Source organism: Muntiacus reevesi, chromosome 9, assembly GCF_963930625.1.
Source record: "Muntiacus reevesi chromosome 9, mMunRee1.1, whole genome shotgun sequence".
NCBI classification, from domain to species: domain Eukaryota; kingdom Metazoa; phylum Chordata; class Mammalia; order Artiodactyla; family Cervidae; genus Muntiacus; species Muntiacus reevesi.
The window spans coordinates 16,896,271-16,909,415 of record NC_089257.1 but is presented as its reverse complement, the minus strand read 5'-3'; the positions used below and the strand labels follow the sequence as shown (position 1 = coordinate 16,909,415).

At 47.5% G+C, this 13,145-nt stretch overlaps 1 long non-coding RNA gene across 1 annotated transcript in view; it reads right to left on the bottom strand.

The window, feature by feature from the left end:
* Nucleotides 1–2,827: 2,827 nt before the first annotated feature.
* LOC136174040 (uncharacterized) overlaps nt 2,828–13,145 on the bottom strand; it is an 88,129-nt gene continuing 77,811 nt past the window's right edge. Inside the window, exons 2-3 of the long non-coding RNA XR_010664375.1 lie at nt 9,484–9,668; nt 2,828–2,883 (exon numbers count right to left, since the gene is read on the bottom strand). This is a non-coding gene — a long non-coding RNA (uncharacterized lncRNA). The remainder of the gene's footprint in view (nt 2,884–9,483; nt 9,669–13,145) is intronic.

Here is a 13,145-nt window from a genome sequence, read left to right as displayed (position 1 = left end):
CCTAGAACATTCCTTTCCCGGCTGCTGCCTGAGCTGCATCACAGCACCAGTGGGATAGGACGGCCGCCCACCTCCCGGGATGGCAAGTGTGCGAGTCAGCTGTGGCAGCCTAGGTGAGTTCCTCCTACAGAGGACCTCTAAAGGCCCTGTGAGCCCCCTGCGTTTAGATGAAGCGTGATGTTTTTTCATAGTTCTGGAAGGAGGATCCCTAGATTTCATCCTTTTTTTTTTAAATAGCAGGAAGAAGAATGATCTTTATGTTTATTTTGTGATGGAATACACATAAAGAGGGGGCTTGCCCAGTGGCTCAGTGGTAGAGAACCCACCTGTGAGGCAGGAGCCACAGGAGATGTGGGTTCAATCCCTGGGTTGGGAAGATCCCCTGGAGGAGGGCATGGCAACCCACTCCAGTATTCTTGCCTGGAGAATCCCCATGGACAAAGGAGCCTGGTGGGCTACAGTCCGTAGGGTCACAAATAATGGAAAGAATAATGGGAAAAATGTTGGGTATCAAGCCTTCCATTGAGAAACATGACACTGTCAGTAGCTGGAGGTCCCCAGTGAGCCCCACTTTAATTGTATCACCCTCCTCTCTACTGAGTTAACTACTGTTCTGGTTTGTTTGTTTGTTTTTAATGATCATTCCTGGCTGCCTCTCATTTCCCCACCTAGGAACCTGTTCCTAAATGACAGCCTGTTTGGTTGTGCCTGCTTTTGAACTCTGAATGTGAATATCCGAACTTGCTTTCCAAGGAACATATGACATTTGTTTTTGAGATCCGTCCAGTCGAGTGTGAACCTGGCGTTTGCTCCTTTTCTCTGCTCTGTGGTCTTGCATTGCATAACTCAGCCACAGCTCACTGGTTTCTGGAAATGAGGGCTAGTTCTAGGACTTGACTTTTATGAGCAATGTTCTGTAGACATTGTCTTGTGTGCGTGCAGGAGTTTGTCTGAGGAAAGTAACTGGGGGGTATTGTTGGGTCCCGAGCTGTGTGCACATTCAGCTTTACCAGACCTTGCCAGATTGTTTTCCAGAGTGTTTTTTCCAATTTGCATTCCCATTAGCAGTAGATGAACATTCCAATTCTTTCATACCTCACTGTGGTCCACATTGTCAGTCATGGTGACTTTACCAATCTGGTGTATGTATGTGTGCGTGTGGTGAAGGAATTGTAATGTTATTTATTTATTTGTTTATGTCATGCCATGTGACCTGTGGGATTTTAGTTCCTGGACTAGGGGAGTCAAACCCGGGCCTTTGGCAGTGAGAGCTCAGAGTCCTAACTCCTGGACAGCCAGAGAATTCCCTGTTATTTAATTTGTATTTCTTAGATGATTAGTAAGAGTGGTCGCTTTTCCTATGTCTATTAGCCATTGGGGTTTCCTTTCTGGAAAGCAGAGCTCTGGTCTATTACCCATTTTTCTATTGAGTTGTATTATTTTTTAATGATTGATTCATATTGGACTTTCGGTTTGTTCTTGTACTAAAGTACTCTAGACATCAGTCCTTTGCCATTATCGGAGTTGCGAGACTCTTCTCACACCATGGCTTTTCTTTAGACTTTATTCACTGTAATTTCAAAGGGCCCATGACCCCAGGGAAGGTTGAGAACCACTCATGTGAGAGGTTCTATAAACAGGAGGCCTGTGAAATGCAAAACCTCAAACTTTTATTAAGCTTAATAATATTTAAAGCAACTTGAACCAGAAATCAAGAATGTCATGTTCAAAGATTTGCAGTTTTCTTGGGAAAGACCAGGCTGTCTGGGTCTGCAGCTTCTGCATGGTGGGGATGGCCAGCTGGGCACAGGGAAGGTGCTCACCTTCACCCCAGATCCTACTGCTTCCAGACGTGAGGGTCCTTGGGTTGCGCTGGTGGTTTCCTTCCGCTTACCTGGTTTCCTCGTGCAGCTACCTCTGGGTATTTGCATGTCATTAGCACACTGCCTCTCTGCATTTCCTCATTCTATGCAGAGCTCCATCTACCCCTGCGGTTGTCCTAACCTCCCTTGTGGTGTGGACACTTCTGGTAGGGCTGCCACTTCAAGTGAATCTCATTCACTAAGTCCAGAGCAAGAGGGGACTCCCCACATCTTCTGAGCGGGTTTGATGGAGACCTGTGAGGACCGGGCTCCTACAACGGCACAGAGAAGAAGGGAGATGCCCAGAATCGGGCCGTGAAGGCACCTCTGCCTTGGTAAGTGCTTGGAGATGCCATCATCTGTTTGGGAAGACTGGTGATGACCTGTAAATCAGACAGATGTGAGCATCGGCTCATCTTCAGAGGCAGCCCATCCCCTTGATCTCCGGCTAGTTGGTTTCCTGTTTATCTGGGGGCAGTTTGATTTGCATCTCATTTACACCCACTAGTGTGCTGAAGTCTAGGGTACAGACTTCAGGTGTCTGAGATAAAATGAAATCATACAACCTGCTACAAGTGGATTCACATCTAATATGGTAGGTCTGAGCGGCCCGAAGCTGAGTGGGCTCTTTTCTGCAGCTCATTTCTTGAGCACTTCCTGTATACCAGCTACTGAATACCAGGAGCTCTCCACGCAGGGTCGTATTTTAGCTTTCACGTGATTCCACGTGCTGCAGCTACTCAGTCTTCATGTTTCGATGCGGAAGTAGAAGCTTGCCTAGATGACCTAGTGTGGGGGCATAACACGGTGGTTACCCACGCACCCGCTGGAGTCAGATAGACCAGTCTTGGGATCCCAGGTCTGGCCTTTGTCGACTGAGTATTCTTGGGCAGGTTACTTCCTGTTTCAAGGGCATCAGCCTTCCCACTGAGAGAATGGGAATACCCATGTGGTTATTCCTGAAGGCTTGGGTGGGGATGCAGTGAACCACAGGTGGACACAGCTGGGGGATCCCGCAGCACTGTGATGAGAAGGAAAGAGGATTTAGTCAGTCTCATCCTTGCTTCTCTGGGGTCCACTCTGTCTCCCACGAAAGCGCTGTTCTTCCTATTAGTCACAGGCACAAATGTGAGTTTCCTGCCCTAACCTGCTAGAAGCCCACTCCTCCTCCTCACCCAACTTGAGGGTCCCATGCACTCGGCAAGGACATGCAGGCAGCCCTGGGCTGGGGAAGGAGGGGGGCTTCTTGATGTGCCCATGGCGTGGGGATGCCACTTGTGGGAGGCGAGGGGACTTTTCCCCTGGTGTTAGTCACTGCTCACCTCGTGGAGGAAACACTGGAGCAGGAATAAACATTCAAGATTCTCTCAGTATTTTCCATTACCTTCTCCCTCCTCTTTGCAAGTGGCTGTCCCATCAGTCTGAGGCTGTCGGTGAAGATGTGGCTGCCCATTTTCCTCTAAACAGAGTGTTTCAAACCTGCATGATTCTCCTGAGGTGATGATGCAGAACTTCCTGAATTGTCCCAGACTAATTTAGAATCCGGTCACAGTAAATGCCTCTGTCACCTCTTCTTCTCTGCTCCCAAGTCTGACCCACCCACTCTGGATGGTTGTTTGATTTCAGGCCCCTGACCCCCTGAATCACCTCTCCCAGGAGAGTGTTGTGGTGAGACTGGGCTTTCGGAGTTAGATCACCTGGGCCTGAACGCTTGTTCTGCCATTCACTAGCTGTGTGTTCTTGGAAAAGTTACTGCACTTCTCTGTACTTACATCCATATCTGTAAAACAGAGATACTAATAGTACGTAGCAGATGGTTGTGTGTATTAAACAAATATGTGGACGACGCTGAGAACAGAGCCCTGCATGGAGTGAGTGCCCATGTCATTGATTACCATTGTTAGGGTACAGCGTGTGCGGGAAGCATGGCCTTTACCTGGGTTCAAATCCTGGTACCTCCACTAAGGTGCCTGTGACCTTAGACGTCTGTCTCCCTGAACCTCATCTGAGCCTCCTCTGGGTGGCCTACCCTAGAGGATCGTTATGAGACCTGATTCATGGGTGTGGGATTTCTGTGATCACATAGAGCCCTACGCTTGCGTTCATGCTATGCTCTCACCATCTTGGAATCTCTATTAAGTCCTGAGCAGGGACCTCTCCTTTTCATTCAACTTTGTGTCCTACAGACCACATCACACCTGCTTTTCTCCCACTTCCTGCCTTGTCCTGTTCTGCATTGGGCGCCAGGGCCCATCACCGGTCCATCAGGGGCCACCCATGTGCAGAATTCAGGGGGCTACCCATCAGTGTCTGGGTCCAGACTTGGTTTCCAAGGGCACAAGGGGGATTGCCCCCTCTGGATGACACGTGGACCCGCCTTCAGTGGAAACTTTTTGGCTTGGGATTCTGACCTTGGAGTGTGTTGATTGAGGCTCTTTGCTGCTGTGGAACTGGCCATATATTTTCCAAATATTAGGTGATTTCAAGAAAAAAAATCAATTTTAATAGCACCAATCAAAACTGTAGAACCCTGCAACTGGTACCACAGTCCTACTCTACACTGGTTTATAGGATAGGAAGGCAAAGAGCCAGGGGTCCCCCAGCTCACTGTTGCCTTCCCAGCACCAGAAGGTGGGGGTAAGGCGATGAGGGTCGGGGGAGGTAGTAGATGGGGCCTCACCAGAGCAAGCAAACTTCCTCCCTAAGAGCAGCTCCTTAGATCTATACATTTTGCATAACAGCTGGTTAATCTTTAAGCCAGAACATATTGTTTAATGACAATTATTAATTGTTTAACAGTTAATTCATTCTCATGATTGAAAATCCAGAAGGCACAAAAGGATATGGAGTGAAAGTTCTTCCTATACCCATGTTTTCCTTTTTGGAGGTAACAAATGTTTTCAGTTTCTTGGGTGCTTCTAAGAGATAGTTTATTTTTATTGCAGAAGAAAATATAGTTCTATGTTATATTTGTATATTTCCTGGAGAAGTGAATGGCTACCCACTCCAGTATTCTTCCCTGGAGAATCCCATGGACAGAAGATCCTGGTGGGCTACAGTCCATGGGATCACAAAGAGTTGGACACAACTAAGTGACTAAGCAGCATTCATACATTTCCCCCACTCTAATATAAATGGCCACGTGCAATGCCCACTGTCTGGGCCTGGCCTTTTCACAGTCCCTCTTGGAGATAGTTACTTTTCTATGTTAAGTCCCCTTGTTCTTTGATGTGGTTACACTGTCTGTTATAGGGGAGCCCCTAGTTTACTTAACTAATAATGGATGTGCAGGTTGTTTTCATTTCTTACAGGTCTGAGTCTTTTTTTTTTTTAAGATTTTTTTTTTTTTTTTTAATGTGGACCATTTTTAAGGTGGGATAGTTTAAGATCCCACAAAGCATGTAGGATTTTAGCTGCCTGACCAGGAATCAATCTTGCACCCCTTGCATTAGAAGGCAGAGTCTTTTTTTACCCCCATTTATTTTTATTAATTGGAGGCTAATTACTTTACAATATTGTAGTGGTTTTTACCATACATTGACATGAATCAGCCATGGATTTACATGTATTCCCCATCCCGATCTCCCCTCCCACCTCTTTCTCCACCCGATCCCTCTGGATCTTCCTAGTGAACCAGCCCCGAGCACTTGTCTCACGCACCCAACCTGGGCTGGTGATCTGTTTCACCCTAGATAATATACATGTTTTGATGCTGTTCTCTCGAAACATCCCACCCTCACCTGCTCCCACAGAGTCCAAAAATCTGTTCTGTACATCTGTGTCTCTTATTCTGTTTTGCATATAGGGTTATCGTTACCATTTTTCTAAATTCCATATATATGTGTTAGTATGCTGTAACATTCTTTATCTTTCTGGCTTACTTCACTTTGTATAATGGGCTCCAGTTTCATCCATCTCATTAGAACTGATTCAAATGAATTCTTTTTAATGGCTGAGTAATATTCCATGGTGTATATGTACCACAACTTCCTTATCCATTCGTCTGCTGATGGGCATCTAGGTTGCTTCCATGTCCTGGCTATTGTAAACGGTGCTGCGATGAACATTGGGGTGCACGTGTCTCTTTCAGATCTGGTTTCCTCAGTGTGTATGCCCAGAAGTGGGATTGCTTGGTCATATGGCAATTCTATTTCCAGTTTTTTGAGGAATCTCCACACTGTTCTCCATAGCAGCTGTACTAGTTTGCATTCCCACTAGCAGTGTAAGAGGGTTTCCTTTTCTTCACACCCTCTCCAGTATTTATTGCTTGTAGACTTTTGGATAGCAGCCATCCTGACTGGCGTGTAATGGTACCTCATTGTGGTTTTGATTTGCATTTCTCTGATAATGAGTGATGTTGAGCATATTTTCATGTGTTTTTTAGCCATCTGTATGTCTTCTTTGTAGAAATGTCTGTTTAGTTCTTTGGGCCATTTTTTGATTGGATCATTTATTTTTCTGGAATTGAGCTGCAGGAGTTGCTTGTATATTTTTGAGATTAATCCTTTGTCTGTTGTTCTGTTTGCTATTATTTTCTCCCAATCTGAGGGCTGTCTTTTCACCTTGCTTATAGTTTCCTTTGTTGTGCAAAAGCTTTTAAGTTTCATTAGGTCCCATTTGTTTATTTTTGCTTTTATTTCCAATATTCTGGGAGGTGGGTCATAGAGGACCCTGCTGTGATTTATGTCAGAGAGTGTTTTGCCTATGTTCTCCTCTAGGAGTTTTATAGTTTCTGTTCTTACATTTAGATCTTTAATCCATTTGGAGTTTATTTTTGTGTATGGTGTTAGAAAGTGTTCTAGTTTCATTCTTTTACAAGTGGTTGACCAGTTTTCCCAGCACCACTTGTTAAAAAGATTGTATTTTTTCCATTGTATATTCTTGCCTCCTTTGTCAAAGATAAGGTGTTCATAGAAAATAGAAAGAGAAATTAAGGAAACAATACCATTCACCATTGCAACAAAAAGAATAAAATACTTAAGAGTATATCTACCTAAAGAAACAAAAGACCTATACATAGAAAACTATAAAACACTGATGAAAGAAATCAAAGAGGACACAAACAGATGGAGAAATATACCGTGTTCATGGATTGGAAGAATCAATATTGTCAAAATGACTATACTACCCAAAGCAATCTATAGATTCAATGCAATCCCTATCAAGCTACCAACGGTATTTTTCACAGAACTAGAACAAATAATTTCACAATTTGTATGGAAATACAAAAAACCTCAAATAGCCAAAGTAATCTTGAGAAAGAAGAATGGAACTGGAGGAATCAACCTGCCTGACTTCAGACTCTACTACAAAGCCACAGTCATCAAGACAGTATGGTACTGGCACAAAGACAGAAATATAGATCAATGGAACAGAAAAGAAAGCCCAGAGATAAATCCACGAACCTAAGAAGGCAGAGTCTTAACCACTGGTTCGCCAGGAAAGTCCCAGGACTGAGTCTTTAACAAATTCTATTCCCCCTCACCCAGATGTTGACAGCATTTGTTTAAAGAAGACATTGGTATCATTCTCTGCCAATCTCTGCCTAGTCATTCAGATTTCCTCACATGCCATCAGTTCCAGCTCCAAATGGTTTTCTAGATATGATTCTTGAAGACAGATGTCCTCTCTCTTCCTCGTTATTCTCTGATATTCGTCCTTCCCCTCTTCCAGAAACCTTCTCCCTCAGCTGCCCCATTCAGTACCTCCATTTGCTCCCACAGCACTGCCCTGCCCACCTGTCTCCTCCCCCACGGCCACCTGCTGGGCCCAAGGCTGCAGCCTGTTGGATTTGGACCATGGCAGTAATCTCCTCTCCTGCTGATGGGAGCCACATAGGTCACTCCACTACCTAAAGCCCTTCCATGGCTGCTGAGTGGTCAGCAGATAAAACCCCAAATCCTCATGCCACCTTGCCCCAGCTCCCTCCCTTCTCTGCTATTCATCAGCCTATAATCTCACATGGAGCTCGTGTCTGACTCTGAGTCTCTGCACACACTATGCCTTCGCCTGGAGCACCACCCTCACCCTAGACACCCCCCTCCACCATCTCAAAGCCCACTCCCTTGAAGTTTCAGCTTAGATGGCACTTTCTCAGTGAGGCCCACCCTGACATCCTATCCAAAATCAGTCAGCCTGCTGAGATGTTCTGGGACTAAGCCTTGCTTGTTTCCTGACATCATTCACCACTGTGTGTAATTATACGCTTGTTTGTGTGTGTGTGTGTTTCAAAGTGAAAGTCGCGTCCGACTCTGTGACCCCCATGAGGGTTGTTTACCATCTGAGCTACCAGGGGGAGATGTCTATTTTCCCCATGAGAATATAAGCTGTCTGAGGGCAAAGGTGTGTGTTTTCTTCATGACGATGCCTCTGATCTGTAGCTCAGGACCTCATTAGTGCTTATTGAGTGAATGTACACTTTTCAGCACTTGATCTTTGACAGGACTTGTGCTCAGCACGGGTCATTCAAAGTTCAGTAGTTGAAAGTTGAATCCCATGGACAGTGAAGGCTGGCGGGCTATAGACCATGGGGTTGCAACGAGTTGGAAATGACTAAAGTGATTTAGCACAGTTGAAAGTTGATTAGTAGCTAAATAGAAGCCAGAAGGATGTGTACCTTCCTGGTAAGATCACCCAGTGAGGAAGAGTTGATTCTACCCCAGAGGAAGTCTGGAAGGATGAGGGACCTTTCTGCAGCAAGGAAGAAGGGGAAGGGCATTCCAGGTAGATCACACAGCTTGAGCAGAGGCCTGTGTGGGGAGAGGGTGTGGACCCCGCATCAAGAGGTGCAACATGAGATTGGACAAGGTGAGCTGGGTCATTTCACTACGGTCCTACTGGGATGGTCAAGGGACTTGAAGATTTTTCTTGTTTTCTATTTCTTTGTATCCTTAGCCTTCTTTTCATCCTGGACATATGGAGAAAGTTAAATGAAAAAATCCTAGATGTAAGCTGGTGATACTGGACATTAACTCTGTTTTACAGAAGGGAAACCAAGAGTCACAGATTCAGAAGTGACTTGCCAAGCACATTCTTATTCTTTGTCATAGTCATTGGAAGCTCCTTGTATCAGTTAGAGGAAGCTAAGCTGCTGTAATGAAGAGACTCACTCCTAAGAAAAGTCCACCACCCTTCTCCTCACCTCTTCTGACGTCAGTCTGCTCCTTTTCCTAAACAATGCTGTCAGTGGTCGGGCCTCTCCTCAGCCCCTCTCCCAGTTGACCATTTATTCCTGACTGGTGGTGACTCTGAACCAGACCCAGATCTTGGCACTGCTGCTCAGTAAAGAAACCTGGGCAGTAAGTAAGCATCGGTGTCCACGTTCTAAGGGCTCATAGGGACTGGTAACAGGAGAAACGTTTAAGTACTTGAGAAGCACCTTTGAAGATACAGGAATGAGTCAAATTTTTATTATCCAGTGATTAACACAGACTTCTGGACTGAATGCTTGTGTCAACCTTCAAGTTCATAGGCTGAATCCTTGCCCACTGTGATGCTATTAAGAGGTGGTCCTTTAAGGAGTAATGCCCTTTTAAATGAAGTCTGGGAGAGATCCCTGGCCCCACCTCCCCCCACCATGTGAGTTTAAAGTTAGTCTATGAATCAGCACATGGGCACTCACCAGACACTGAATCTGCCAGCATCTTGACCTGGACCTCCAGCCTCCAAAACTGTCAGGAGTAAGCTTCTGTTATTTGTCAGCCATCCAGTCTGTGGTATTCTGTAAGCAGCTTAAAGGGACCAAGACAGCCCCCAAGACTCTTCCTGACAACACTGTCATAGTCCAACAGGGGTCACTGTTTGTACCTGAAAGTAACAAAATTGCTTTTAAAAGTCCCGTGATAGAAATCCAAATTGAACTTTTATTACAAATAGTCTACCAGTTCATTAATATTAAAAATTAATAACAGCTAATATTTATTGAGCACTTACAGTGTCAGGTACCATTTAGCCCCTTAGACGATGGTGCAATCTCTCTTAATCCTTACCACTCCTGAGGGGAGAGCTTCACGCGGCCCCGTTTTCAGACGAAGAGACTGAAGTTTAGGGAGCAGGTGACTTGATCAGGGCCCCACCGTTAGCACAGAGCAAAGTTAAGTTTTGATCCCAACTCTGCCTGACTCCAGAACCTTCGCTCCTGAGAAGTCGCTAGGATCTGAGCATCATGGGAATATCTTCCCCTGAGTATCCACAAGGTGATCATGGCTCCTTCACCCTCCACCCCAACCCAGTTTGTCTCTATCCCTGTTTCATCTGAAGAAATGGAGGCACAGGAGGTCAAGTCCACACAGCTGTGGAGTCCTTCTTGCCCTTACACTCCGGCAGAGAAGGGGAGCATCCCGACCTTTAGGGATAAACACCCTTATAAATGAGGCATCCATCCCTGAGCGCCCAGCTCTCCTAGGCAGGTGTTCAGCCTTCTCAGACCCTTGGCATGCTCCACATCACTGGGAAGGGAGCTACTGGCCACTCTCCTCCTCAAGGAAAGTGAGTACGTCCTGCTGCCCCATGAGAATGCCAGCCGATGCTTCTCCCCTCCAGCTCCTTCCCATGTCCTCTTGCTGGTCCAGGGCTGGAGGATTCATCCACATCCCCTGTCCCTTCCACTCCTCACCTTGTTCTTCCTATCCTTCCAGGGGTCCCTGACCTTTCTACAATATTAGCAAGCCTGATAATGTCACTTTCTGCCCAGAAACATTGCGCGTTCCCATGCTTTGCAGAGCAAAGCTTCTTCCTGTCACCCAAGGCTCTGCATGACCTCTCTTTTTTTCCTTTCCCCAACCCCAAGGTGCTCCCCCAGCTGCAGATGCAGAGGAACGGGCAGAGGGGATGGCCTGTGAGCAAATATACCTGGAAGAGTCTGTATGTTCTTTCTGGCAGTGAACCCAGTCCTCCCCATATGTGTTTGACCATGGAGGACCTTAACAGCCTGCAGATCAGTCCCTACGATCCTGCTCCTGTAGCCAGATGGGCGCTCCCTACCCTGTTCCTGCTGTCTCCGCACCTTTCTCCTCCTCTTGCTCCCCCAGACCTCAGCCCCTGCCTAATACCCACTCTCACCCCCCTCCCTAGTGAGAGATTTAAGGCCCAACTCAAAACCATACTCCCCATGAAACTGTACTGATTTTGCCCCTATTGAAGGACTGTTCTCAGCCTCCGCCTTCGACTAGGCTTCTCCCTAACCTTGAGCTATAAATCCAGTCAGGATGTGTGCTCCGTTCTTGTTTCTCCCCTGTAATTGACTTGCAGTGCTGTGTTAGTTTTAGGCATACAGCAAAGTGATTCAGTTACACACACACACACACACATGTATGTATATATAACTTTTTCCAATTCTTTTCCATTATAGGTTATTACAAGGTATTGACTATAGTTCCCTGTACTATATAGTAGGTCTTTGTTGTTTACTTTATGTACATTAGTGAGTATCAGTTAATCCTAAACTCCTAGTTTATCAAACCATGGATTTCTTAAAGCAAGGGAGTGAATCTTAGTCTCCTTTCCAAATCTCATACAGGACCTGCAAATCACCAGTGCTCGACAAACATTCCTTAAACCAGAACCGAAAAAGGAGATGCAACCTTTGAAGGGCTAAGACCCCGCCTTCCTCAGTCCAGCTGCAGCTTGGGTTCCCATGGCAACCACCCCCTTAGGCCCAGGATGGCCCGGCCTGACTCTCTGAGCATGATGGACAGGCCGAGAGGCTTCCCTGGCAGCTCAGGAATAGGCAATGGGGACTCCATTTGTTACCATGACAGGCTCTGCGTGTCCAATCTGGGTGTCCCTCGGAGGAATACGTCGTCTGTCATCTGCAGAGTGGCAGAAATGGACTCAGGATAAGGCTTCCTAGCTTGTAGCAGGCTGCCTCCATCCTCTCCTGAGCTGAAAAGTGGCTGCGTTTTTGAGAAGGACCAGAAAGATGGTGTTATGGGGCCACCACAGGCATGTGTCAGACTTTTGTCCCAAGCCCTGGGGTTTGTGGGGCCCGCGGGCAGTGGGAATGAGAGAAGTGGGCAGGACAGAGTTCCCAGTTAGTTTCAAGAGCCCTGCCCTGCCTGGAGGGGCTGCCCTGCTCAGCTCCAGCCATGCAGCCCTGCGGGGAACAGGCACCCGGCAGAGCCAGAACTTCTGATCTGTATGTGAATACACTGATTTTGAAAAATTGGCTCCAAAATTCTTTAATACGGGTGAAAGCAACATATCCGTCACGGGTTAAATAAACAGCGTTGAATGTCAGAAGAACACATTCGAGTTTCGTTCTTTCCAGCGTGTCCAAGTCGGGTGCAGGTCGGTCGGGCAGGAAGTAATGTTAGGGGCACATCAGCTCTATGTTAGTGCTACGCGGGGGGTTCATCTTCAAGCCACGTGGTGGGTGCACTCATGTCATGTGAACATCTCAGGGTCGAATGTCAGCTCACAGGGTGGTGCAAGATGCGTGTCCCTGGGACCTGCCTGGAGCCAGCCCCGCAAGTGGCTCTCTGCGCCCCTCATGGATGGTCCCCGCTCCCTCTCAGAGCCTGTGCAGGTAGAATCGGGGGGGATTGGGGGCCCCAGGGTGTGAAGGAGTAGAGCTCTCAGCCGGAAACTGTGGCGCAGACTCCCTGGGGCCGCTAATCGCAAACCCCTTCCACGCTCAGCTGCTCCACCTGCCACGGCCACATGCAGCCTCGGGTGCGCTCCCTGGAGAAGATGCCGGACACAGTCTGCTCCTCCAGCCGGCCAAGGAGGGGCCCACACAGGCCTGCCGCGCTCACAACTGATGGTTCATTCCAGGCAGTGCAGGGCACCGGGGAGGAGGCGGCTTGGACTGCCCGTGGGCTGGCTCTGTCACTTGTCTCCTCCCCTCCCAGGGACGGGCATGGCCCCAGCAGGCCTGGCTCAGCCTCCGCTGCTACCTGGGGGCTGAGCAGAGCAGCTGATGTGTCCCCTCAGCCTGACCACCCACCCCTAGCTCCAGGCTAGGAGATGGGGAGAGAGACAGAGCTGGGGGCCAAGGAAAACGGAGGGAGTCCGCTCCGGCTCTGCCACTTCTTGGCTGTGTGATCGTGAGCAAACTGCTTAACCTCTCTGTGCCTCCCTTTGGTCGTTCAGCCGCTAAGTCGTGTCTGACTCTGCGACATCAGGCACTGTAGCCTGCCGGGCTCCTCGGTCCATGGATTTCCCAGGCAAGGGCACTGGAGTGGGTGGGATTCTCAACTGCCGAAGCCACCTCATGCCTCAGCTTGCTTCTCTATAAAATGAAGATGGGGGCTGTTATGACAGAAGACCCCTCTGTGACCACAC